Raw genomic sequence first — 26,896 nt, 5'->3', positions numbered from 1 at the left:
AAGTATTCAGGCTTCACTACTAGATATAAATTCTGTAAAAGGTCTATGGTACAAAAGACAGAGTAGATGCATGGGCTCAGAAGGCTTTATAAAACAGCTCTATGTGTTTTCTAAATAGAGCTATTGTGTCTGCTGACAAGGAAATCTGTAAGGCAGAGATCATTTTACCTCATCTCTTGTTTCACAATAAGATACATGTACTGTAATTACTTAATGTATTATTCTTCTTATGAATTTTGATAATTGTTTTGTATTGAAAGTTTCTGTAAAGTAACTGTTTATTACTTTCTATTGTCCTAAGTAGCAAATAAACATATTTCATAAAGCTACCACGATCCATGCTTTTTGCTTATGTTGTAAAGAGAAGTATGAGTAAACTCTTTTTATAACATTATCTCCAAACATAACTGAACTGTTACTACCTGTACATGAATCCTGGTCACATGGAAGAATGCACCATATTCTTTCAACTATATTGCAGGTCTATATGTACAACAGCAACATATCAAATCAACCTGCTGCTATTTACGGAAGGCCAGGATAACATCAAGTATGTTTGGAAAATCAGTCTTAAGTTTCATTTTTATAAAGTCTTTTGAGTGCTAGAGTTCAGTTCAGATGTGAATACAGGTGCTAACTGTAGGTAGGTGAGGATCTGTCATTTCACTTGATGCCTCCACCTTTAATGTTCTATCATCTTGACAGTAGGAGCTCATTTGCAGGAAGAGAAGAAGAAAGACAGATCTGTTGCTTGACACTTTGTGACTTCTTTTATGGGTGATGAATTTCATTTACCAGCGAGGTTCAAAGTTACTGAGCAATAAAAGGATAAGGGGCATGGTAACTTCAGGCTAGCCAGAAATAAAAAAAATATGTTAAGTTTGCAAAAAAGGCCAAATAATGCGACATTTTAAAATTTGATTTCTCTATGCATTTTAGTTGATGTGCATGTATTTTATTTTATAGATACTTAAATTTTGACAAAGAGACCAACAACACCATATAAGAATAAAAATCTAACAGCACTTCTCACTTTGAAGTTGGGTATGTTTCACTTTTCTCTTACACCAAGTATTGCCAAGTTACTGTTTTAGTGTGGGTTTTTTTGTTTGCTTGTTTGTTTGCTTTTTCTTTCCTAACTTTTATTTCTCTTCTTTCTCCTTATCTTCATAGACAGTCTTTTCTGTTTTATTACTATAGTTTCTTTCTGCTTATTATTTTAGTTCCCTTTAACTTTTTTGGTACCCTTACGGTGATTCTGTTTGGAAAATGTTCCTGTTTAACGTGAAAAATATATATTACTATTTATAGTACAAATACATATACCCAAATGTGCATACAAAACCATTATCCTCTGGCTTAGGCTGAGAAGCTGAAATCAAACTGTTCATTTGACGCCTCCCTACCTTAGTATAAAATCAGTTACCCAAGCTGTGCATAACACAGATCCGATATCCTTTTCTACACAAGGGAATAAGAGTCTGTATTTAGTGCAAAAGTAATAACTTTTAAAACAGCAGTATACATGTCTGTAGGTGTTTGTTTGTTTGTTTATTCTTTAAAGTCTGTTGGAATTGTACGAGCTTTTGAAGGAGAATCATATTACATTCACTTTGTCAAGAACTGCCTTGTTTTACTGTTTCCAGATAGTTTTACAAGCAATGTACGATGTGATCTTTAATTCAAGTGTTGTCTTAATGCAACTTCCTCTCAATTGTAAAGCATCTAAATTTCCCTGGCATGTCCATAATTTGTTATCCCACTGTCTCTAGAAATCATTCTTTTATATATATATATATATATACATGAGACTGTGATACAACTATTCAGCTTTTTTGGTTGTCTTCCTGTGGAAAGATTCCCTCTCTGCAGCATATACTGCCCATATTCCCCCTTCTTTTACAGAGGGAGCAGAGGAAAAATATTTCTAGCCTCTTGCAATGTTTTTTCTGGCTGTACCAGGACTGTGATAGTGACCCCAATTATGATGACTTCTCCCTATCCTGAATCTGCTTTCAGAATAATGGGAGCTCCTGACATTGGTGGCAGGTTTCTCAGACCTTTCTTTGAGGGGCTGTAACTCCATCCAATCACCCTCTCTCACTCTCTTTGCTAGGGAAGAGTGTGTTAGGTGAGATCACCTCGAAATGCAATACTCTTCTCAGGTTACACATAAATCACAGAATCACAGAATCATAGAATCGTAGGGGTTGTTACATTTTAGTTAATAGCTGGAGTGACCATCTGAACAGCGGCACTGTGGGACATGGTTTAGAGGGCATGGTGGTGACGGGTTGATGGTTGGACTTGATGATCATGGAGATCTTTTCCATCCTTAATGGTTCTGTGATTCTGTGAATTTTACAGTTTGAGGGTGATAGAACAAGGGGAAATGGCTTTAAAATAAAAGAGGGGAGATTTAGGTTAGATGTTAGGAAAAAAAAAAATAACTCAGAAGATGGTGAGGTGCTGGAACAGGCTGTCTGTAGAGGCTGTGAATGACCCATCTCTGGAGGCATTCAAGGCCAGGTTGGATGGGATGCTGAGCAACCTGATCTAGTGGTAGGAAACCCTGCCCGGAGCAGGGTTTAAATAGATAATATTTAAGGTCTCATCCTAAGCCATTCTGTAATTCTACAATCCTTTTTATCTTTCTCTTACTCTTTTTTTTTTTTTCCTTTCTTTCTTTTACTTTCTCTTCTTTTTTCTTCTTTTCTTTTCTGCTTCTTTCTTTCCTTTCCATTTGAAATGATCTAAATTATCTGCTTTTAGTAGATAAATACTTAAAGTCCTGTAACATGTTATTTACACTTCAGTATTTGTTCTAAGAGTTGAATGTTGGGTTGCTTTTTTTAAAAAAAACCTGATAGATAAGCCCAATGTAATTTTTCCAGTAGTGCTCAGTGAAAATTTTAAAAGAATGTGATAGAAAGGTACAATTATAATATCTTCCATGATGATTATAGAATATTGAAAATTATTAACTATAATACAGTTTATGATATTGTTATAATAATTACGATACAGAAAACAGTATTTATCCTGTTTTGCAGATTGACGTCAGAAGCATTCTCTGCTTAATTCTCTGCACAGTTTGCTTAAACAGCTATTTGTGGACGCTCTGAATAATGCATGGAAGTAAAGAATGTTTCCAATAGCACTCAACAAACACTTCTTGTGTGACCGTTAGTGCAAGAACTGGAAGGAGATGATATTAAAGTCATCAGTTTCACACTGTTTCTAAAATGGACTTCATTGCCTGTGAAGAAAAAGTGATGAAGAAATATGAAAAAAAACACCACCAACAAAAATTTTATGAACATTTGAAGGCTTGAGATACTAGATACTAGACTGTCACTGCTCTCTTTCTACCATATTTACTTTTCTTCACTTAGAAAACTATTATCAATTTTCTGATCCTACAAGGGCTAGTTATATCTGTTGTAGAAGATCTCAGTGGGATGGATGAATTACACATAAGACCCTCATCACACCTCTCAAAATCCCATTTTCACCTGTTCATGTAGTATTCACCCACAGCTTGTAAACAACATGTTTCTTTGCTGTGTGAAGGAGACTCAGAATCAGCATGAACCTGGCAATTTTTTCCCCCTTGCTCTATTTTAAAACACAGTGCTTTAGAAAGTGTGAGAGAGATCCTGCCAGGTATGATTTACCAGGTCATGTTTAGAAAGGAAATAAAATAGGAGAAAGCTAGCAAGGCCTTGAAGAAAAGAATCTAGGGGTACATAAGTGAATAAAATAGGAGAGTAAAAGCAACAGAAGGTAAAAGTTTTAAAGAGTGAAATATTTCATCTTTCCTTAAAATAGATACTTTTCAATTTATTTTTGCAATCTAGGAGACTAATACTCATCTCTTTTAATTCCATGGATAGACGTATAAATCTGGGCGGTTAAATAGAAAACATACCAAATATAGAGACTCAATTTTCAAAAGTGAACAGTAGCATGCATTCTATCACTGATATTTCATGTTCATGAAACTCAAACTGTGCACTTTGGAAGATACTTTACTTGGTTTTGAACTTGTAGACTGTGTGTCAATGTAATAGGAACTGAGTGTTAATGTTAATTCTACAAATCTTTTGAAGCCATACTGACATCGTAGAATATGAATTTTCATTGTGAAATGCACGTAGAAAGCATATGGAGAGATACTGTTATCATAGATTCATAGAATGGCTTGGGTTGACAGGGACCCCAAGGATCATCAGTCTGGCCCCACTGCTGCAGACAGGGCCACCAACCTCCAGTTATCAATACAACTTAGAAAAAAAGTAGGAATTCTCTTTAATGGTACTAGGTAATTGTTGCTGACTTAAAAATTACCATTCCAGACAATGGAGAAATTTTATTTAAAGTGGGAAAAAAAAACCCAAAAAACAAACAAACAAAAAAAAACCAAACAAACAAAAAACAAGAAACAAAAACAAACAAAAAAACCCAGTAAACTATCCATCTTGAATGGTAAGTAATTTCCTTTAGTAAGAGGCAGAGATTACTTCAAATAGCATTTGCGTATAAAGAAGGTATGTCCTTTGGATACTGGTATTAAGGTGACATACTCCTGAGTTCTGTACCTATTAGTAAATAAAATACTAAATTAACAAAGCAAGTTATCCGAATGGCAACAAGTTGAAGTGACACTAATCTTGATGTCTGAAAACCAAGTAGACTGGAGTACAAAATTTATTACCATGTAGGATATTTGTGTTCTGATCAGTTGTCTTTCTCTACAGATTTTATGTCTGTTATTACATTTTATATGTCTGTATGTCACAGAGATTTATTTGGAAGCTCTTACTGTCTTCATTTGTGTCAAAACAGTGGAAGTTTAAGGGTGCATTAGATAATCTCTTGAAATATTGCAACAAAAGTTTTTCTCTTGAAAGGCTCTTTGAACTACTGCTGCTGATAACTGCTATACACTGCTGCTGGTAGCTCAAAAACAAACAAACAAATCTACATTTTTTTTTAGGAAAAAAAAGAGAGAGAGAGAGAGAGAGGAAAAAAAAGAGGCAACAAATTGTCTTGCATAATGAAGATATAATTCTATAGTTATGTATAAATAAAATCATTTCTTCCAGTAAAATTTCACTCTTTGTCTTAGACAGTGTATACAGTAGGATAGCTGAATTCTAGAGTAAGTATATAAATCTTAAAATTGAATTTCAACTAATATTAATGAGACAGCAGAAATAAATATTAACATACAACAGAAAAGATTTCTAAATAAGGTTTTCCTCCCATCTCCATATTTCCAGAGTTATATCTGGAGGTAGAAATACTAGGTTTTTGATATCATATTCTGATCTGTCCATATGTTTTAGCGTTTTTGTTTTGTTTGACATTGTGACTTGACTGTACTGCAGATACACAAATCAAACAAAATTCCTGGCTTTGCTGTTAATGTCCCATATTTTTCTCGTCTGACTAGAAGAAACCAAAGTCTCAGCAAAGTTCCTCTATAAGAATTCTTGTTCGTTTTTTTATGTATCTGAGATTACCTCAACTCAAGTGCAGAACTTTGCACTTCACTTAGTTGAATCTCATTAAGTTTGCACTGGCCCACCTTTAGAGTTTATCAAGATGACACCCCTTCCTTCTGCTTAATCAGCTGCACCACTAAGCTTGGTGTCATCAGCAAACTTGCTGAGGGTGCACTCAGTCCGATCACCCATGTCACTGATAAAAGAACTGACTAAAGAATCATAGTTACAAAATGTCATTTCAGTATCAATGCAATAGGAATTGCAGTGGGTACAAGGTCTCTATACTCTGTGTTGTTTGAGCCAAATATCTATTAAATTCAAAGTTATCATTTCCTTACAGCAAATATCTTTTGGCTACACCAGATTCCAGTCATAATATATTTGATAATGATTACATATTGGAGATCTCTGTAAAGAGAGGAAAGAGTGAACACAGTCAATGGTGTGACATAAAGATTACCCTGAATTCTTTTAGTACCTGAGTGCTGTAGCAGCTTGTGTTTTCACTTTGAACTTGGTGATTATAACAATTGGCACTGAAATTTGTGGGAATACTGATCCTGAACACAAACGTATGTTATATGAATGACTTAGCAAGGACTGTTCAGAAAATAAACTGGATAAATATGGCAAGCTCATATCATGAATTGTATGACATTTTTCCAGATGGTAATTGGACTAGGACCTTCATGGAATAATATGTCTTGCTGTCATCTTTACTTACTTGTTTCCAGAAAAAAATAAACTGAAAGCAAAATTCTCATGAAACAAGTAAAGTAGAAAAGATGCTTGAATTATATAAATTCCTAATTTATTTCCTTGGAGACCCACTCAGTTCTACCAATCTGATAATGAGTAATGTAAATGGAGAAGGAAGGTCATTACAAGGTGATGGAGCCTGATTATTTTTCTCTCCAACTATTAGGATGAGCTCCTTCCTTCAGTAGATTTGTCAGGATTTTTCAAGGGTTACCATTTCCATATCTTGGGTTTTTGTGTGTGTGTGTGTTTACAGCCCTAGAAAATTTACTGGTACTTAATTTAGAGCACTGAGAAAAGAGTATCCGCAACCTTTAGGTTAAGATGTGATGTCATATTTTTAAGCTTGAAAAATTAAGGAAACTGTCAAGCTGAAAAAGAGGTTTGCATCATACACAAAGGGTTTTTAAAAGATATTGTTTCACTGTAAAATCTTATCGCTGCATTTTTGTAAGGGGATTTTAGATTTATCTGCTCTAGCTTTTCTGGCAGAAAACACAGTTGTAAACCATGTCATGCCAACAACATTAGGAAATTGGTATTGCACATAAAACTTTGTAAGCTTTGTATCTCTAATGTATATTTGCACATGGATACAATCTAACAGCCCAGACTGAAAAAACTCTTAAGAAGACGCAAGAAGTCGCTATTGCTAGCGCTGAATTTTTTTGATCTTCTCTACATTTTCAAATTCATTTTTATATAATGAGCTTCTTATGATACAAGAGGAATTATATCACTAATCCTTTTCACTTTTAGGAGTCTCTTCTTATTTATATTTTGTCTCACCATGATGAGTAGGAATTAATTATGTCTTAGTAACTTACCAGTTCTACCATGCACTCTGCAGTAAAATTGAAGGTTTCTCAACAGCATCTGCACTATGAGAACAGTGAGCACGGGTAGAAAGAAGAAATAATAGGCACAAGTGCAAAAATTGAAGAGAAATAGCCAGAAGTCACCAAGTCAAAATAGGGAAAAATCAATAGGGTGTAAAAGTGAAGTACTTCTACATAAAAGGTATGCCACACGAAAAATAGAACCAAGTTACTTGTTCTGATGGACAAGGGATGACAATTAGAGAATTGCCTTCAGTGTACTGTGGCCAACTATTCTACTGAGACCTTTGGTAGCTTCTTTTATTTGGCTCAATTTCTTTTTCTTTTGAGCATTTCCACCAAGACAATTGAACTTGTATATCTTATTTCCATTGGCAGACATTTGCTTCCAAGAACTGCTCTGTTAGCACAAGATTGCAACACCATAGGAGTGTAGAATCTTGTGTAGGCAACTTTTGGTTGTGCTAGTGTTGTTCACTTCTTACAATCTTTGGCACTGTTTTTCAGTTGATTTGTGTTTTGTGTATCTGCAAGTGTCCAGTTAATGACCTGGGTTTTCAATGACATTTCATGACCATTTGAATAGAATAGTTGGTGGTATTTTTTTAATTCTATGAAGAGTTTATAATAATGTTGTAAAGACATTGGTATAGAGCTTCTTTTTTATAATTATACTACTGTTATTTCATATTCTTTCACAAACGCTAGATAGAATCATTGAACCACAGAATTGCTCAGGTTGGAAAAGACCTTAAAGGTCATCCTAAACATACTTAGACCTTAAAGAACATCCTAAACAACCTAAACATACTTCCTGAAGTAACAAACCTCTGCTAAATCATGTCCCTGAGCACCACATCCAAGTTTTTAAATACATGCAGGGATGGTGACTCAACCACCTCCCACAGTATTCAAGGTGAGTACAAATGCTGAGTACAGGAGCAGAATTACTTCCCTAGACCTGCTCACCACAACATTCCTGACACAAACCAGGATGCCATTGGCCTTCTTGGCCACCAGAAATCTGAGTTTCTAATACAGCCATTGTGAAGAACATGGCTTACTTGGGATTTTTTTCTTTAACTGCCTCTAAGTAGACATTATCTTTTTTCTTGCTTTCTTTTTATAACAGTACAGAGCAATAGTTGTTCTCTTTTCTTTGTGCTTTTGTTTTGTTTACCTCTGTGTGAACAAAAGACTTTACAACCTCAGATTATTTTGTATCTCTACATAGAGATGGGTATTGACAATATCCCTGTACCACAAGATGGATTACATCTGCCTAATGACAGATAATAGTGTTCTTCAAGATCCATAACCTTCAATTTTACACAGCATGAAGAAAAGAATACCACCACTCACTGAACTGATATATTTCTTTTTATTTTTCTGTCCTATTCTCTGTCAGTATCACTCTTAAATATATAAAGTACAAATATCTGGTATTTCACAGAGATTTCTAAACTGTTTCTAGCAAGGCAGTATAAACTTAATAATTGTTTTTTTAGAGCTTTCAACCCTCAATGACAAATCACTAGGGATGGGGATTTCTTCTCCCTAACATTGTCTCAAACAGTATTTCTTTGATCAAAGTTTTTGGAGAAAGATTTTAATTGTAGGACCTATTTAGGCTGGATATCATATCATGAAAAACCTATTTTCAGAAAAAGATTGTTAAGCACTGGAATAGGCTTCCCAGGTTGGTGTTTGAGTCACCATCCCTGAGCGTGTTTAAGAAAACATTTGGATGTGGTGCTCAGGGACATGATTTAGCAGAGTGTTGCTAGAGTTTGGGTAGTGTGGTTAGGTTGTGGTTGGACTTGATCTTTAATGTCTTAACCAAACTGAGCAATTCTATGATTCAGTGATTCCATTATTCTATTATTTGCTCTGATTTCTGTCAGCCATAGAATCTATGCATAAATTCATATTATAGTTTCCTTCTTCTTGGATCCTTGAATAGAGTATCTGCCCTTCATGGTTCATTAAGCCACTGTCTCACAGCTGTTTCCATAAATACTCTACTACTTCCTGTTCTGACAAAAATGATGGTTTTTTTTTGTTTGTTAGTTTTAAAAAACTGTACTAAATGCCTTTCATTCTCTTATAGTGCTTGATGTCTTAATAGTTTAGCGAATGAATCTGCAATTTGGAACACAGACTACTATTACAAAATCCTCAGCCCTGCCCCCATTTCATTTTACTAGAGAGGTTTGTGGATTTAAAGTAACAGCATGAATATAGGAGGTGATGGTGAAAAGACAGAGATAGCTGAGTTAAGTCAGCAATGCAGGAAAAGAATTTCAGATAAGGTAACTTTTATTTTTACTAGGAAACTGGACAATTCTAAATGTTTTATACCTCAATGAAACTGTTTCTTACTGACTGCATTGTCATGGTTTTGTAATTTTTGCTATTGGTATTCCACATCATAACATCATGTGGAGCACAGAAAAGAAGACCTACATGTCCCTCATGGTCAGAGAGGGACATACGTCATGGTAGTGACGCTTCTCTCTCTCTCACTGCCTGGCAGCGGGTGTGGGTGTGCTTCCAAGCCATGGCACCTTCAGTTTAAAAGTAGGCTTCTTGGTCTTCAGAAACCTCTTTCTCTCTCTTATTTTACATTATTTATTAGCCTAAATTTCAATTAGATTGTATTACACTGTTATCTTGTATTCTAATATCATAGTTAGTAAAATAAGTTTTTCATTCCTAGATCATTGCCACTGCTCTGTTTGTTTCCTTGAGCCCAGCTCCTATCCCCCTAACCCTTTCCCTTTTTCGCTTCCCATTTGTTGGGGGCCAGGGGGCCCACGGGCCTACTGCCCCCTCTGTCACAGACCTAGATTGATCTGGATAACTTCTTGACACTGCATGCAATTCATTAAGATGTATTTTACATATGCCATAAAACAAAAATGTAAGGAAATTAAAGGTAATGTCAATTAAGCAATATTTTCTATTGTTTTCCACAAATTCTTTAACATTTTCTAACAATCAGGTTTAATAACAGTAACTTGTGTTCATAAAATGTTTCTGCATAACAAAATGAATTTTGTTTCTGAAAAATGATATTTATCTGGAAAGTTCACCTAATTTTTTTTCAGTTTAACACTCAGTAAATTAACAGGTACACACTTAGCAAACTTAATGAACATAGCATGCATGCACCAATTTTGGAAATAATTAGCATCTTGTGACAGTCTTTTAAGATTATTTTTCACATACTCCATAATTTGCTTATAAAATGACTTAGAAGGTTGTATTAGTTTTACACTATGACATTGCACTGTGATTAATTGCATACCCTGGTAACAAAAAGTCCAATAAAAAGAATAGAATATCTGAGCACAAGTAAATAGGAAAGCAAGAAAGCAGTAAAAAGGATAAAATTCTTATAAAATAAATGATAAATACTAATGACATCAGGTCATTACGTCAACAGTTAGAAAAAGAACAATAATATAAAAAATAATAAATCACTAATTGTAAATGTAAAATATATTAATGCAATTCATAACAGCCACAACAAGCTAAACAAATGGGCACTTTTCACCATTCAGTCTCTTTACTGGCATTTGTTAGAGATGTGTGTGGATGAGAGATAAGGAAAATGTCAGCTGGGCACTCAGAGAAGACTTCACCATGTACACAGGTTGCTCTGAAAGTAATGCCTCCTATTTGTCTACAACAGATACTACAATAAGAGTACTATTTGATAAAGACAGAATAGATGGAAGTCAGAAGGCATCAAATTCAAACTATACAATGAATGTGACGACAGTCCAGCCAAGATTGGCAATGTGGTACACAGTTTCCAACTGGTATTGGGCCTGGTGAAATCATGTTTCAAGAAAAAGGTTGTCTTCTTCCCTAGCCTGACTCTGGAAGTTTGAGCCTTCAGCTTAAGTAATCAGTAATGCTGTGGTCAGAGTTGAAGACTTGCCCCGGTTGTATGAAATCCAAAAGGACCACCCTCTTTCTTATTCCAAAAGACGATACATATCAGTTCACCTGCTGACCTTACATGGAATCACAGAATGGTTTGGGTTGAAGGGACTACCTAGTTCCAACCAACTGCTATAGGCAGGGACACCTCTTTCTAGATGAGGTTGCTTGCAGCCCTGTCCAGCCTGCTCTTCACTGAATGTTGCTCATTGTGTGTTTAATACCAGAACATACCTCCATCCTCAAATCTACCTTTCTCCAATTGTAATCAACCATCACTGAGCATGTGCTCTGCATTTTTCAGCCTACACTTCTAAAAGCAAGGTGAGATAATTTTAGACCAATCAGAATAAAGCTACATAATGACCAGAGTCACCCAAGCTCCACTTGTAGAATAATAAATAGTTTAAAAAAGCTTTCAAAAGGGGGAAAAATAGGCAAGATACCATTGCAGACAATTCAGGAAAGCCTCTCTTTCTCCCCATTGGGATGCATGTTGGGTATGATTTGCATACTCAGAAACTTTGTAATATTAAAATTCCATTGTTTTATAACTCAGGATGTTTGTGGCCAGGCTGTATTATTCTGAGTTCTTTATATGTGCTTTGAAGACTGTGAATTACTACTGGCAATCCAAAAGAGCCTGTAATCTGTTGCTGATCAGCTGCATTATTCCATGGAACCTTGTCAGTACATTTAGGTAGCACCTGTGGTGAATTATATGTGAACAGGAAACATATCCACTTACTGCAAAAAACTCTTCTATGAACTAGTAATAGTTTAGAAAATCATTACTGAAATCAATTTTTATGAACTAAATTAAAATAATGTTAGATTTTTGATTGCTAGACAAATTGTGTATGGATTCATTCAGGTCTGGAGCAATGATTTTGTTCCCACCACAACATTTTCTATTAGAAATATCATTTGCTTGTGTTGATTGTAAGCTTTTGCTCATACTCATAACATAGGGAGGAGGAGAGCTGGGGGGAGAGATCAAGACACAAAGGCATCTCTTGGGAAATCATGCAAGAGTCTTAGTTGAAGAGACAATGAGACAATATCATTTTGACTTTATAAGGCCAAACTCTCCTTCATTATGAAAAATAACTATCATTTTAGAGTAAACTTGCTGCCATCTTCCTCAAATGCTTGTTACTTTTTATCATATATTTACATTGAAAAGCTATTTTTGTATGATTTTATATTATGGTAAAATGAAAGCCAAAATAAATTATTCATTAAAATTCCAGTTCATCTCAGAAGATTTCCTAATCATGAATTTAAAAAGTTACATGCTAATATTAATTATTTAATATGTGTTTCTGTAAATCATCTATGGAGATAACAACATTATGCCACATTTTATAGAAATTATCAAAATAGCATAACGTTCTATTCATTGCATGTATTTTCAATCAAATATTAAATCCATAAATGTTGGGGAAATGCTTGATCATCTTAGCTAGTAATGTTTGAGAAATCAAAATATTTCAGGGCTCAGTCCTTCCTCTCCATTGGAAGAAGGGACAGGTAATTCACAAAGAATACAAATAAGTTGTTACAGTGCACAGGGAGAAAATCAGAAAGACAGAAGTCCAGCTTGAACTTAGCTTGTCCATTGGAGTAAAAGAGAACAAAACATTTTTTTACAAATATATTTACAGTAAGAAGAGAGCTAAGGGGAATGCCCATCCTTTATTGGATGTGGCGGGGAATGTGGCCACTAAGGACAAGGAAAAGGCTGAGGATCTCACTGCCTTCTTTCTTTCTGTCTTTAAAAGTCAGACCAGTCAGCCTTGGGGTACTCTACACCCTGGAGTGAAAGCCTGGGATGGGGAGCAGAAAAAACTCACCACAATTCATGCGGAAACCATTAAAAACCTATTACTCCACCTAGGCTGGCACATGCCCATGGGGCCAGATGGGATCCTCCTGAGCTGGCAGAGGTGATTGGCAAATCTCCTTCCATCATCTCTCAGTGTTTCAGATAAACCAGAAAGATCTCAGAAGGCTGGAGAATCCAAGGAACTATAGTCTTATCAGCCTGATCTCAGTGCCAGGTAAGTTTATGGAGGTTATGGCAATAGGTGACCGTATATCTACTACCAAAAGCCAACCTCATCACTCTATTACTCTCAGTGTTTGTCTCATATTATTTTCTTTATTCGCTAGCGTGAAAAAATTCAAAGCTATTAGCTTTGCTGAGTATTTATAAGCACTTGATAGACAGTTGATAGGCGCTTGGAAAGAAAGAAATGCTAAGTCTTTAAGCATCATGAATACAATACAATATATTTGATAACCATGTCTGTGATATTTAATGGTGTTATTTAACAGTGAATTGATAACAACTAGGGATAAAATTTACTTCTAATAGGTTTGATGATCAGATCTGATTTTACCAGGACTGTGACTGGATCAATAGAAGGTGATTAAAATTAATGAAGCTTTGAAAACCTTGAGAGTCTCAGCTAAAGAGAGAATGTTTAAACTTGATGAGCTTTATAGTCTAAATCGAGCTAAATGGAGCACTCACCAAAAACACAAACATTTAGAACGCTGAGTTCCATTCCCAGCTTACTTCTTCAGTAATAAAACCTTTTTCACTGGCAAATTTCTCTGTAAAATAAAATAAACAAATTCTTGGAATGAAGCATTCACAGGTTTTTGGTATCATTTCATCCTGTTAAGTACAACAAACAGTAAGGAGTTTGCAAGCTCTTCTTCCTTGCAAGACTTACAAGGGTGATAGACTGATGGGTGAGAGACTGATGATATGACTTTTGATGATTCACCACTCTTTGACTTCAGTAGAGTGTTTAATCATTGCCGGCCTACACACATCTAGACTGGGTGTATCTGAACACTGTGATACTGGTAAGGTTAGATCAAACTAGGTTAGATCAAACACTATGTTTGCATAAACAGCATAAAGCAGTTTTGAACTTCAAAAGTACTATTCCTTGCTAACTCTTTAAAGCAGAGTTAAACTTCATCTATGGAGCTTGAGCTCTCACCTACCTGAGTCACAACTGAATAAAGACAAACATATTGGTACTTGTCATTATGACATGGGGCTAGAGTCAAGCCCTGAGCAGGAGTATCTTTTAGTCCTGACTTAATCCAGTTATTTGCAAAAGCCAAAATTAATTAAACTACATAAACTAATTATGTTCTCTCTTAACTGCCCAGTCTTAGAATCATAGTACAGTTTCATTTAGAAGGGACCTTAAAAATTCACTTCCAACCCCGTGGCTACAGATAGGATCATATTCCAGTTAATAAAGTTATCCAAAACTCCATCCAGCATGGCTTCAGACACTTCAACACTTCCTATGGACCAAACTGCCAGCTTTGACACTGTAAGTCTTTCATACTTCTGTTTATTTTATTCATTTGATCTTGTATATTTAACTATTATTTTTTTCTCATCTGCTCTTTCAGAAATTAAAAATGTAGTTCTTTCTGTCCAGTCTTTTGTTAGAAATGACACAAGACCATTCCTGTGGCAATATCATGCTTTCACAGTGATCAAGGACAATGGAAGTTTGTGGCCACTGATTGCTCGAAGGACCTGCTGAAAGTGTGACGTGTTCTGAACTTTGCCAGTATTATCTACGAATACAATAAAATAAATAAATATATACACTAGGAGCATATCAAAACATAAACCATATCTACATACCTTATTATACTTCAAAATCTCGTCGAAACTAATTATGTAATACCCTCAGGAAAAACGCTGGACTGTGACTGTCCTGAAGATTTCTTTTCTGCTTTTCAGCACTGACAGTACTTGACCGGGATTAGAAGTATAGCTCGTGAATTCTGGGGAAAAAATAACAGTAGAAAATCATCTGTTATATAGATGACATTGAAATGCATGGGAATGAGCGAAAAAACCATCATGCTGGAGTCTGAAGTCAAATTTGCGACACATGTGACACGTTCATGAAAAGAATCTCATCCCAAGGAGTCTGGTATACAGACAACTGTTTTCGTTCTTTGCCTACTGCATACAGCAGAGTAACCATGTATGTAAAAAAGAAGCATTCTGTTCTTTTCCTACTGTGACTAACTATGAATTAATAAGATCCCACATAATTTCACTTATTTTCCTTACAAAGAGAGTTTCAGGCAGTCCTGAATCTGTCATTAAATGAGAATGAGTAGGTCTGAATTTTATCTCACCATTATTGCCACTATATCCAGAAAAATCTTCCCAGTTTTGAAGACATATGTGAAATCCTCTACAAATACAGGTTTGATTCCAGTTTTGGAATCCAATTTTTTGCATTGACTCAAGCCCCAGTCTATCTTGTCAATATGAATATTAAGATAAAACCTTGTAAATGTCTTTCAAAAGCAACCTAATTGAATAAGAATGCCTGGCACCTTGCTGCTGGTGATAGAATCAACTAAACCATGACAACCAGTTTTCTGAACCATCTGAAGGTCTCAGAAAGTCTTTATCACTAATACAAACTTCAGGATTATGTCTGGAAACCAAACCCAAAGGTTTTGCTACAATCATTCTCATTGTGAAGGATATCTTTCTAAAACCTAATCTAAATCTACTCTTCTTCAGTTTCAAAGTTACTCCTTTTCCTATCACTACAGTTTCTGATCAAGAATCCCTCTCCATCTTTTCTGTATGTCCCCTTTGAGTGTTAGGAGACTGCTATAAGGTCCCTCAAGTGCTCCTCTCTTCTTTATGCTAAATAACCCCAAATTTTTCAGCCTTTCTTCATAGGAGAGGTGCTCCAGCCTTTTGTTTATCTTTGTCCCTCCTTTGGAACTTCTCTTATACACCCATATCTTTCCTGTGATGTAGGTCCTTGAAATAAATACAATACTCACAAAAGGTTCTCACAAATACAGTGTAGAGGTGCAGAGTCACCACTTTTTCTTGCAACTCACTCTTGCAACTCAGCTTTCTGATCTCCCAGAATCCACTGTTCCTGTCCAATTTTTCAACCACTAGTATTCCCAAGTTCTTCTCTGCTACTCTCAATCTATTCATTGCCTAACCTGTGTTCACACTTGGGATTGCTCTCACCCAGTTGCAGCACCTGGCCTTTGGCTTTCTTGCATTTTGTAAGGTACACGTGGGCCCACTCCTGATGCCTGTCCTACTACTTCTGGATGGATCCCAGATTATGTCAACAGCACCACTCAGCTTAGTGTCATCTGCAAACTTACTGAGGATACATTCAATCCCACTAAGCCATTTATGAAGTTATTAAAAAGTACTAGTCCTTATATGGATGCCTGAGTGACACCACACACTGATGACCTATATTTGTAATTGAAGTTAAATTCTAATTAATATGGAAATGGATATTAAATTATACATCTTCTTGCAAATGTGCATGCCGTGTTACATTTTTCAGGATTTATTGTAGATTCTTTTAGATTTTCTCCCTAGATTTAAGCATATCCAATTTGAAGAAAATCATTAAGATAATGTTTGTTTGGAAAAGGTGCAGGCTTAATATTGATTATATGCACATTTCCTTCAGAGATTCATCCTAAAAGTTAAAAGAGTTTAAGGAGCACAAAGCTCAGCTGTCTGACTCAGTGTACATTCATTATGAGGAACTTTGTGTTACCTGCAGTAATTTAGTACTTTTATATTAAAATCTTCTTCAGCTTAGGGAGAAGCATTATGGTGCAAAGTTCGTACATGCAAAATCTGTAGTCAGTGTTCTCAGTTAATGTCTTCAGAGGCACTGAAATCTGTTGCACTACATTACAAGAAGGTCTGTAAATCAAAATCACAATTTGAAGCTAAAGGATAGCAATGGAGATAATAAATGTATTTCTCAATTTTCATTAAATAAAAAATGAAAGGTACTGAACACAATTTTCACCAGTTGATTAAAAATATGAATCATAATAATGACTTTGTAGGGATGTTCTTCATTTATACGTCACTAACTGCAATTATATTAGCCTTTTAAAATGAAATTTCTGTTGTGGGAATTTAATAGAGCTTTATGATATGTAAGATTATGATACAAAGTAACTGTTCACAAACCATTTTGATGTTTCCAGTGTAACGCTTTAAGATTAATGTTTGATGTTTTGATGCAAGAATCTTTTGTAGGTTTCTACTTAGAATACTGCCAATTATTCTGTTGTATGTATTTAGTCTAGAGGATATAGATGTTTCAGGATTCCAGAAAAAAAAAAATAATAATAATAATTAGACAAATAAATAAACAGGTAAATAAAAAGATTTCCAAATACTTTAATGGGTACGTCTCTAAAATTTTCCTGACCAGACAAAAATATACTATGACAGGCAATCCATGCAGTTGTTACTGACTAAGAGCTTCATACACACATACAAAAATAGGGAAATCTTCCACCAGAGATGTCTTGTTTTGGGCAACAAATGTCTCCTCCTACATGACAGACCAACTGTTCAGGCTCACAATCTGTATTTAACAAAGTTTCCCCTAATTTCAGAGGATTTGCTTCTTTTAAAAGACAATATGTTAGACAGTATTGGAGAAAGATGTTAAACTGATTGCACCATTTGAAATGCAACATAGGTCCTTCTCCCTAAGTCCATCCTCCTTAACCTAATTCCTAATATAATAAATATTATCAATTGTCACTGCATAAATGCTTTCATTTTTTCAGTACCTGATCACTGAAAGATGTATTTGAGGGGATATTTATGCAAATTCTGTGTTATTTGCACAGTGACTATTCATTTTTCATTTGACAAATTATAATTTTTAAGAAACAAATTATTTTTTTTTTTTACTATAAATGCTATTTGTCTTCATTGTTTTCTTCCTTGAAAGGTCCATTGCTTGGGTTTTTGGTTGTGTTTATTTTCCTTAAGAATAATGTGGAGATTTATTCAGAGTCACCCTCAATACTCCAGGTGCAATAACGAACACCAAAACAGTATTTGTAAAGCATAAGCAGCAGGTAATTTATAGATAAGGATGAAACATTAACTATGTCTTCCAGAACTGAGGCACAGCAAGATGCTGTCTTTGATGTTCTCTCAGAGCATCCCAGTTGTGCTAACTGATGCAGGAACACAAGGCATCTGAATTCCTCATCTTTATGGCATCATGTCTCACTCTTCTTTTAATATGATCTTGTAGAAGAAGACAGAAGAAGACAAAGCCACTGGGCTTCTATAAGCTGTCTGCCCTGAATTCTAGCTCTAAGCAAAATGAGGGCTTGAATAAGTAGACTCTTAGATGTGTTAGAGGGCAGGTATCAACACAATAAGCAGCATAATGATTTAGGTATGAATGGGGTGAAAGAACTGGTCTGTGTGAATTTTACTTTTGAAGTATCAGAGCAGATGCAACACAAATTAATGCTTTGCACCCTGGTGGGAAAACAATCAGAAAATGAACTGCAAAACAAGTCTGTTTTTCAAGTTCAATTAAAACATGAATGTCTATGCCTGTATGCATCTTTCTCTGTTACTTATTATTTTCTTTCTGGGCACCTTAGCCTCAGTGCACTTGAAAAAGCATTGAATTCATATAAATGCTAATCCCTGCAGTAAATGTTGGAAGAACAGTTCTCAAATGCTCATGTGGAATTTAACTCATATAAAATTTATTATTTGAAGTCATATCTGCTTTTATTGACATGTCGATTGCGTGGACTGTCTTCCAGAAAACAGTTGTGTGTGTTTTTTTTTAATATTAATTCTGTAATAACCTTTACATCATAAACAGTAGATATGAAAACTTAAAACTTGAGTATACCAAGGGGAAAAGAGAGCTAGGAAAGAGGAAGGGAGAATCTTGCACTTGGAGTGAAGAAATATCAAAAAATGGAAGAAAAATTGCAGTCATATTACCTGGAGAGATAATATGATGCTTTTAGCAATGGGTATCTTACCTGCTGTAACAATTCTGCTAACCCTTTAACACATGAAATACACCTTAAAATCCGCTTTGTAATATTATTGAAAGAGAAGGAAAAAGTAGTTATTCATGGTCAATCCACAGTCAAATTCTTTGTTTTATCATGAGGTAAACTGAGATCTCAAAAGCAATATGTGATAATTTAAAAGTAACCACGGTAGTGTATTTCTGAGATTTGTGTCTGTGTCACACTGAGGATGCACAAAAATGTCCAAACACTCTGAGCAGGTAAGTAGGATGACCATTAACCTTTACCACTGAAATCCCAGTTTGGCAGATGGTATTTCAGCCAACATAAAAACTTTGCTATTTCTCCTCCAGCAACTTTGTCTTCTCACACCCGTCATCTGCTCTGCTCTCAGCCAGACACAACATGAAGCAAATCAGCTAATTGATAGCACATAATTAATGAGAAAAGACTGAATTAATTGCATTTATTTCACCTCTGTAGTGGGGCAGAATGCTAATACTTCTTTTCTGAACAGATAACCTCTAGAAAATAGACATCTGCTCTAAGAGCAACCAGCAACAGAAGACAGTTTGGACCATATATTTGTTTTATCATGGAAACTCCTCTGTTAAGACATCCATGCTAGGTGTCAAAGTCTCTGGCAATTACTACACTGCCCAGCTACCTAGCATTGGAAGATCCAGTTCTGTTTTCTAAAACTCTCTCTCTACTTGCAAGTATTTGATTTAATGGGAATGCACTTCTTCTGTCTTTCAGATATTGGACCAAAGCACTCAGAAAAGTACAGAGATCATCATCTTTCATCCTAGAATTCCACCTAGCAATCTCGATAGCAAATTATCCTGTCTCAGCTAGGTCCTTATGACCTGGACTCTGACATTTCAAGTACGGGAAACAAACAAAAACCTCAAAACATAGGCCATCAAGTGTATTTACTTTGAGAACTATTTAGATTATTTTGAATGTTATCTGCAACAAATGCCATGGCAACACTGTCTTACCTTATGTACTTCATTTGTTTGTAGCAATATATCCTCTTTGTCTTTGTTGTGTTCCACACATGCAAGAATCACTTCTGCTAAACCTCTCTATAATGTCCAAAATAGCTGAAGACCCCAAATTAGACTTTCCTGAATGTGAAAATGGTTAACTGAAGAACTGAATTTATGCACCACGCAGGACAGTAGGTTTCATGCTGTGAAAGTTGTGGAACAACTTCTTGAGGTATTAGTTTGAAATTTCTTAATCCTCAGACAGTCTTTTTTCTTTCTTTTAATGAAAGAATGGTACTAAGAGTACAGCTGAAATGTTAGAGGAATTAAATATAGGCATTTTTAAATGATACAGAAGTTGACAGGTAAATATGAACCTATTATACTTTAAACAGTGCATCTGCCCCCCTCCGCCCCCCTTGAATCCCTCCCTTTCCCCGCCAAAAAAAAAAACCAAAACAAAAATAAACAAACAATAAAAAACAACAAAACAATGATTACAACATGTTTGATAGGTGAATATTGAATATACCAATTGGAAATACTACTGTATTTGCATTTATTCAGGCAATATTGCTTCTTGAAGTGATCCTGATGACTGCACATATCCAGTTGCATGCATACATGAGCAAGTATGTAGCCATATCTCTCATCAAGAAATGTCTCTATGAGCTGAAATGAAATCATATGTTACTTCTTGTTATAGAGAGTAATCCAATAGTAGAGAAGCTACGGTAGTTTACTACAATTGCACTTATTGATAATTTAATTGCAACTATATCACGTATAGAACAAAGAGAGTTATTTTTTTCCTGTTATCAGTTATGTATAGCAAAACCCTCATTAGGTTCATTAGATTCTGTGATTAGAAAAACATAGTCAAATACAAATTGTTTAGGCATTTGTTAAGGACCAGATAAAGAGAAGTTATTGAAGAAAATGTATTTTCTTGCAAACTGCTAAATACTGATAGCTGTTCTTTATCACATACATTATATCAGTAAGGATTTTAAACTGTTGGCTAAAATGGATGCACCGAGAGTTTTCCATAAGACATTAGTTATATTTTCTTGTAGAAATCTGAGTCAGAGAACATTTGTTATTTTTGCCAAACTACCATACACTATCTGTTGTTTTTTTGTTGTTGTTGTTTTTTTTTGTTTGGTTTTTTGTTTGTTTTTAATAGATGCACACTTAAACATATTTTGTAATTCACACTGTATGATGGATATCTCCACAAACCCCAATTCCACTCACAGCCCCAGGACCTCTTTGTCTTATCGGACGATTTTAAAAAAAAAGTGTGAAACGTTCACCCTTTCCTTGGAAGAAAATGTGAATTGTTAATGATTGTAAAGAAGAACTGCACATAATCTGCATATTCTTATTGCTCTGTTTGATTCAGCTAGAAACACTTTTACTGGGGCAGAAGAAATAACCACCTGTATCCTGGGGGAAAAAAAAAAAAAAATCAGTACTCTGGGGGGTGAATTAATGCAAAAGCAACATGAAAGGATGAATTGTTTGAGTGAAAATAATCAATATTCACATGCAAATGAAATCCCTGAAGTTTATGGAGCAGTTTGCTTCATAAACGACTCACTCTGGAATAATCACGTGAATGTTCCCATTTAGTTCATTCTGCTACAGAATGAAATTGAAATCTTTCTTTCCCACCGTATTTTTTAAAACTAAAGGTATGAAGAAAATATGGCAGGAATAAGAAGAGACCTTGGAAACTCTTGTACCTGAAAATATATCTTGTCCCAGATTTAGAAGTCTTGTTAAATAAAACTCAAGTTTATGTTAAACACTTTACACCTCCACTTTTCAAAAGTTTCTTTGATGTTCTACTAGTATGTATCAGTCTGAAGTCAGTAGAAGGATGTAGATCAATAGTCAAGGGAAATTATAAAGGATTTTTCGAGCACTTTTGAAAAGTTTTCTCTGGAGCTTTGGTCTTGTGTTATTTGACAAAAACTGGCTGCAAAACAAGAAGACTGCCTTTTGTTTTGAAAAATTTTTAAAGGAACTGAACGCAAGGGATTCATCACAATGAAAAAGAAGTGAAATTATACTGTCCTGATTGTTTGTTTATTTGTTTTTATTCATGGTTTTGATATTTATCCTTTGTTTTAGTTCAAATCCATGTGATGAGAGGACTGAAAAAGTTACTTACAAAGGCAAAGGGAGCTACCTTTTAATCGTGCCTTTCATGTCCGGCACAGTTTGCTGGAAGTATTTCACCTGAGGATTAGTTTAGATGGCTTTAACTAACTGAAAAATACACATTTCTGAGTGGACTTCACTACTTTAGATTTCAAAATTCCCCATTAAAATGGTTCTCCTTTCATAAAGACCTTTATGAATCTGCCTAATCAGAAAAGTGGTACATTTCTATTCCTCTTTACAGAATTGTAACTTTTGCAATTTAGAAAGCAAGCATTCAGTTTGAAGCAGGTGGTTTAACCATTAAAATTAAATTTTAAGGCCCCACTCCAGCACTGACTGTGTGTAACTGTTCAGTTTGGAAACTGAATTCAGATGAGGGAGACACAAACTTAGAAACTCAAAGTACCTATTCTTTTAATATTACAAGTTCATTGTTTGTTTCTTTTTGTTTGTTTGTTGTGGGTTTTTTGTTTTTTGTTTCTTTTTGTTTTGTTTTGTGTTTTTTTCCAGAGTTTGAAGCTGGACAAGATCATAGAATCAAAGAATTATAGAGTGGTTTGGGTTGGAAGGGACCTTTAAGATCACCTAATTCCAGCCCCTGCTATAGGCAGAGACTCCTCCCTATAGACCAGCTTGCTCACAGCCCCATCCAGCCTGGCTTTGAGTGCTTACAGGGAGGGGTTATCCACACTCCCTCTAGGCAACTTGTTCCAGTACATCACCATGCTCACAGTAAAGAATTTCTTCCTAATATCTAGTCTAAATCTACACTCTTTCAGGTTAAAACCATTTTCACTCTTCCTTTTGCTACCCACCCTTATAAAAAGTCCCTCCCCAGCTTTCCTGTATGCCCTCTTCAGGTACTGGAAGGCTGCTATATGGTATCTCCAGTGACTTCTCCAGGCTGAAGAGCCTCAGCTGTCTCAGCCTGTTTCCCTAGACAAGGTGTTCCAACTTTCTGATCATCTTTGCGGTCCTTCTCTGGACCTGTTTGGACCTGTTTCAACACCTCAATGTCTTTCTTGTGTTGGGGGCTCCAGAACTGGACACAGTACTCCCAGTGGGATCTCTCAGGAGCTGAATAGAGAGGCAGAATCATTTCCCTGCATCTGCTGGTCACGCTTCTCTTGATGCAACCTAGGACACAGTTGGCCTTCTGGGCTTCAAACACACATTGCTGACATGCTGAGTCTTTCATCAACTGACACTCCCAGATCCTTCTTCTCAGGGCTGAATGATGATGATTAAATCAAATAGATAGCTTGACTTCCTAGCCAACCATGTTGCACTGTAAACATATATAATTTGTGCAGTTTGTTTCCTTTATTATTCAGACATAACTTATGCAGGAGCAGAAGACATTCTTTCCTTAGGCACCCAGAGATGGCGTAAAGAATGTAAGGTACGCATGTGAAACTGGGGAGAGCAGCTCAGAAGGAAAAGATTGTTTCTGTTCTGTTGCTTGCAGTTGTCCTCATTCAGTATCTCACTGAGAATGGTGGACTGATTATTAAAGCATAAGCTATTAACTAGTAAGCAGGGAGTCTCCAGTTCTTAAAGCTTATATTGCTGTTGTTGAAGTTGTAATTGCTATTATGTCTATTATGTCTCTCAAGGTAAACATGTAATAATAATTCTGCAGTTCACAACCTTGTACATTAGATGCTGGGTAAACATCCTGGATTGTTTTATGTGTGTTCTTCAAATTGTCTCTTTTTCTTTCTTTTTCTTTTTTCTTAAATTTCCCATATGGAAACGATATACAAAATATTAAAACTATCCTTGCTTTGCAAAGTACTCAGAATTTTGACAGGTAAAGGATAAATTCCAGATGAGTCTGCGAAAATGAAGGTATTTCCAAAAATTAATGGAGCTTCCCAGTTTATCCTAGTAAATCAAGCAAAATTTTTCAATGCTCCCCAGAACCACTAATTACCATCACGCTTTATTTTCATTAATTTCAAAAAACAAGTTTTGAGACCTCCAATTTCTTCCTGGGTGAATCTGCTTCCATAGCCATTGTGGCAAAACTTTTATGAAAAGCTGAGACTATTCTTTAGTGTCAGACCCCTCAACCCTGACAAACTTACTGAGATTAATAGTCTCTTCACTTACATACAGCTTTAAATAATAGCATATGCTTTGAATAAACCTGAAAATGATCTTTAGTACAAAATGAGAAGTCCGTACTTGTTTTTACTAATCGTAACTGATACATTTTCAAGAGAGCTGTACAGCTAGAGAATGCAACTAAACGGAATATCAGGTAATTTGTTTTGGCCTCAAGGATGTGTTTAAGTCTCCTCTCAAAAACAGTACATGTTCATTGAAATAAAGTATAGCACACATGCCCAAGAGTGTTTGGCAGATCAATGTCTACAGAAAGATGGCACAGCAGAAGGGGTCAGTTAATCTTAAGAAATGTTTGCTGAGTATATATGCTGTTTTCCAAGTAAGAATGTCCCATACCCTAAATTTCCTCTCATTTAGTCCAATTCAAGTTCAGAGTATGGGTTTGCATTAAAACAAATACTAATTAGATATTTGCAAACTCTTCAATATTACATTTAGTATTCTGGACTAAGACTTCTGAGAGTCCCAGTAAAGCGGAGAAATCGAAGGCTAGTTGGGTAAATAAGGAACAAATAAAGGAACTGAAGTAAAATTTTTATTATTTTGCGATTCCTGCTCCAGGACTATTTTTCCAATTTACATTACATGGTCACTGAGTGAAAACTCAGCAAACAAACTCAGGAGAAGATGCTGGTTAAATCATACTTCTTTTTCAAAAGAATGCTATAAACTCTGCGCAGCCATTCTTGAGCTTCTTTCCTAGCTAAAGAACCCCTGCATGTAACTTGCACAAGATAATAAAATATCTTTATCCTCCTGTCATCCCAGTCTAGATGTGCTGAGTATGGTTTTCTCTCAAAAGAACACTAGCATGAACTCCATCAACCTCAGAATGAAACTACTACTTGAATCAATGCCCTGACTACACAGTTATTCCATAAAACATGAACACTGCTGCTCCTTATCTAGCAGTCATTATGAAGATGAACAAAATTTTCCCTTCGCGGTGAAAAATAAATAAATAAATAAATTAATAAATAATAATTAAGAGAAAAAAATCTTGTAAGAAATGGGTCCTGAACAGAGGAAAGAGATTTTCACAGCCTTCTGGTAGGTAACCAGAGCTTGGAAAATGATGAGATTACAGACATACCTTCACATTTACATGTTGTGTTCACAAAGCTGAGGCATTTTCTCACTCCACATGTAGAGAAATCAATCTGGTGTCACTGCCTCATTCTGTGGATGTTAGAGACGGTTGGTTGTATACCAATGAGTCAGTCTACTCTGAACTGCACACTTATTTCTCCATTTTTTATGCTGCTCAGGAGAATTTCAGTAGTATTTTCCAAAGATTCATCTGCTTTCACATTTGCAGAGGACTTCATATGAGGAGTCCTCTTAGCCCTTATAAGTCTAAAGACTGGCGTACTTACAGTAATGACGGTGCTCAATTTTTGTCTTTCCTCTATAATTGCAAGCAGTTTTCATGCTTTGCATTTCTAACTAAAACAAAGGAGTCAGATCTTTTGTTAACATCAGTCATGCACTCATAACATATGTATGACATAAAGATATGGATGACAAGCAAGGATACAGACCTTTCTGAGTTTCTAAGAGGAGCTGATTCCTTTTTTTATTCATCCATGCTGTCTCCTTGTCCCAGAGACTACACTACTGAGAAGAATCATTCCATTATGTAGATGTTGGTGCACAATCATACTGTGTTCACCAGAATACAGATCTGAGATATCTTGTTTTTCATTCACATTTCTACTGTTTAATTCCTCTTAGCCTTTTTTTTTTTTCCTAAGCAAATAAAGAAAAAATGCTCAAATGAAAATTTGAAATCCAAAGTATATTTAGAAATAGAGCAATCCCTTTTCTCTTCTTATTTTCCTTTTTTCTTTTGTGTATATATGTGTGCTTTATGTATACAGACATTTTATCTTAACCACTGACCTCTAAAACAGATTATTTTCATAGAATCTTCTCTAATTATGGGAAGAAGCAGGCTTGGTCTCTAGATGTTCACTGTCTGAGTCACCTTGGTTAACCAAAGCTTTTGGTCCCTTGAATCCCATTAGAAGGGAGAGTTACTGCAGTAAGCAAGGCAGCATATGTTCAGTGTATGTTTTATAGCACCTCTGGGATCTATGTTATAATTAAATTATAACAAGCAGTGCCGTGGATTCCACATTTTCTATGGATCTTATCTATAAAATCAAAATGTCTTGATAAAATGGAGTGAAAATACTTATTACTTTTATCATAAACAAAGGGCTTATTTTAGGCCCGTACTCTGGATTTATTTCCAGGTGTTTTAACAAAATTTACAGGATGGAATGAGTTATTGGCACAGGTGGCTGGAAAAAGACAACAATGTCTGTCAAAGATTGTCAGTAGTTCAAATTACATTGCATCTAGTTTTAGTTCTAACTGTCTTATGACAGCTATAAAGTCAATATTGGCACAGCACGGATACTTTAAAACTAATGTGAGCTCTTGTGTGGATAAAGAATTACTAAAATATTCTCAATTAAAAAGAATTACTCCAGTTCCACTGTGAATTGTCAAAGGGCTTTGTGAAGGTACTGAATAAATCTACTAACTACTCAAACAAAATGAAGTTATATTTGTAAGAGAGTTGAAGATGAAAAGCAGATACAGGAAAAATGGGATGTTCATGTTCCAAAGTAGAAAGCATGGT

Source organism: Coturnix japonica, chromosome Z (genome assembly GCF_054131305.1).
Source record: "Coturnix japonica strain WE chromosome Z, WE-NBRP24, whole genome shotgun sequence".
NCBI lineage: Eukaryota > Metazoa > Chordata > Aves > Galliformes > Phasianidae > Coturnix > Coturnix japonica.
The sequence above is the reverse complement of the archived record's forward strand: the minus strand, read 5'-3'. Positions refer to the sequence as shown.